The following is a 2,945-nucleotide window of genomic DNA, read 5'->3' as shown; positions in this document are numbered from 1 at the left end:
TATGGCAGAGGGGTTGGAACTGGGTGATCCTTGTGGTCCCTTCCAACCCTGACAGATTCTGATCTGTTTTAGCAGAGGACTTTAGAGCCCTAATGGCTCAATGGTTGGACTTGATCTTAAAGGTCTCTTCCAACCTAAAGGATTCTATGATTCTATGAATTGGCAGAGATCACGTTACTACAGTCAGGAACAGAAAAGAAAGGAAGCCCTCTTGTGTCTGTTGCTGTGTCTTACCAAGTTAAAGGGTAAAACAAACCACTGTCTTTCTCTGGCCCCTGACACACAGTAGCAAGGAACAGCCAGCACCCCACCTCTGCTGTGCCCCTCGGCAGTGTCTGCCTCCTCTGTTACCTTCTGAACGGGGCTGGGTTTCAACTGCAGATCTTTTTTTTCCCTGGCTTCTCACAGTGCTGACCTCTCCCTGACAAGAGGCTGGGCACCATCACTATGACACCTGCTGAGGCTGTTCCTGCCCCTGCCCCTCAGCTCCACTGGCCGAGGCAGGGACAACCAGGTCACTGGATGGCAGCAAGAGCCGTTGGGCTTCGCATGCAGATAGAGCACGTATGTGTTGAATCTGGATCTAGTTTTATTGCCTCCATAAGCAAAATCAGCTAGAAAACAAAACCACAAGCATTTTACGCTCTGGAATATAAGTGATGTTGCTACCATAAAGCTCACCTGAAACAGGAGGGACGAGAGTTGCTTCTTGTCTGGGCACCCCTGCAAAAGCCAGGGCTAGCAGTGATTTCAGCCCTAGCTGGGTGGTGGCCAGGGAAAAACATCTTTCCTACTGTAGGCAAGCTCAAACTACTTTTATACTTCTTTTCATTTACATCCTAGACCTGTTTCAAATCAGACTCAGACGTGAAAAATATCTTCAGGAAACTGATACGGGAATACTAAGCAAAAAAGAAGAAGGCAGGATACTACATTTTGAAAGTGCCAAGTATGAAATACTCCACTCCAGATTAAATTCAGAAAAATACAACAGAGTTATTTCCTAACCTTATGAGAGTCTTGCAAGGAAAAAAAAAAAACTTTGTTCAGTAACTAAGCACTGTCACTTATGCTTGATTCCATTTTTTGGGTACAGACTTTATTTCATGCTTCCTGATGAATAAATATCATTCCTTTCCTTACTATAAACAAAACCCAAACCTTTTTTCTGCTTTTGCAGCAGCACAGCTCCTCTTTGCTGCTAATAGTGTGCGTGTGCAATGACAGGGTGGGACAGTAGCAGCAGCCCTCAAATCCAGTCAGAAACAACGGGCTGTGAGGGGGAAGGGTTGTGTAGCAGCAGTAAATACAAAATGGGCAAACAGAACAAGACACTACCATACACATTAGTATCATGTGCACATCCTCACAGCAACTTGACATTTCCTTTTGTAACTTGTGCCTAGTCACAGATGATAAATCACCAAAATGTAACAAAAAGATGGTTCTTACAGCAGTGGTTCAGGACACTGCAGGTTGGTGTATGGTTACGGCCACCTGAACAGTGTCCCATTCTGTAACTAAGATCTCAGCTGCTCCCGAAGGCCGTGCTTTTAGCTTCAGCTAATGGGATACAAACCCTTACATGTCTGTTTCCCAGCATCTGTGGAGCTCTTGAAGAAAACCATCTGCCTGAACATCTTTTCTCCTACTCATGGAATTCAGTAAACAGTGCTAAGAGGTTGGGTGCATCATGGGCTCACTTCTGTCGGAGCCGTCGTGTCTTCTTTGGCAAAAGATGATTTCACTTCTAATTCCCTTTAAGCCAAAAGAAACAGTAATGTACCAGACAACTCCTGCCAAACTGGTGCGGTGTCCAATAGCACACAAAAGTCCATGGAAGTAATCTAGACCTGTGGCTCACCAGCCCTCCGCCCTGTGGCACGCCCAGAGGTCTGGGCACACAGGGCCGGCCAGCCCGGGCACCCACACTGCAGGCTCAGGGCACGTACGCCGCTCCGGGGGCACCCGGCCAACGCTGGAACAACAGCTCCCCAGCAAAAAGCAGGAACCAAATCAAGTCGTGGATTTCTGTGGCAGCCCAGCAATCTCTGTGTAAAAAGCTGTCAGTCAAGGGAATTCCATTCACTAAGCCTTTTGCCCTGGTGTGCTGGTTCTGGTGCTTACAGGATTACTTGCTCTACGTAAATAAATAAATGGTGTTAGTTTCTCCCTCATTGCAGCTTTTACGGTACAAGAGATGTCTTTCACAGCCTCACTAGGATCAGTCTGCAAACAGTTTATATGAGAGAGATTGGGGGTTTTAAACTGTGCGGTGTCAAAACCCAGCAAATATAGCCAGTTCTCAGGGACCCTACATAAACCTATGGCTCCAAACAAGAAAAACTGAGCAAGCCAATAAATACAAAATTGATTTATGGAGCGTCGATATGCCCTAAAAAGAACCTTCACCATCCTATGAAATACCTCCCTTTCATCAAGTATGTAGGTATAGCAAGTTCTTTGTGGCTCATTGCTACAACTGTCCTTGATGGAATAAATGAATTCTAAATGGTCCCAGTTAAGACTGCACGACATGAGATGTCTTGAATTTTCAAGACTCATTTGAGCCAGGTCTGAGTTTCAAGACATGCCTCTAGAACAGGCCTCACCAGCAGCTCAGCTCCAAATATTCCTTTGATTGCAAGAGATGTTTAGCCTTTCTTGAACAGACACTTACTGCCTACACAGCATGTACAGATTCATAAGTAACGTGGGACAGTCAACGCAGGGCAAAATAATTGTCATCTCCACTTCAATAAATCTGACCCTCAGCCCTCTAGGTAGGGCCGTTACTAAGCAGCCTATGTTTAAATAACAGGTAGGGAAATAAATCCAGACAATCTCAAGTCATTCTAAACCATGTCCTTCACGCTTGTTGCCTTGTTCTTTCCAGTTTCATTGGTTGTGTTTTGTAATTAACACACATAAAACAGAAGGGGGAG

General features: G+C 45.3%; 1 protein-coding gene across 1 annotated transcript in view; it reads right to left on the bottom strand.

Moving 5' to 3' along the window:
* The window catches only part of ANKDD1B (ankyrin repeat and death domain containing 1B), a gene marked incomplete at its 5' end in the record, with an annotated part of 24,501 nt that overhangs the window by 2,132 nt on the left and 19,424 nt on the right, over positions 1 to 2,945 (bottom strand). The gene's annotated exons all lie outside the window — the stretch shown is intronic.

Source organism: Merops nubicus, unplaced genomic scaffold, assembly GCF_000691845.1.
Source record: "Merops nubicus isolate BGI_N331 unplaced genomic scaffold, ASM69184v1 scaffold47701, whole genome shotgun sequence".
NCBI lineage: Eukaryota > Metazoa > Chordata > Aves > Coraciiformes > Meropidae > Merops > Merops nubicus.
The sequence above is the reverse complement of the archived record's forward strand: the minus strand, read 5'-3'. Positions and strand labels throughout refer to the sequence as shown.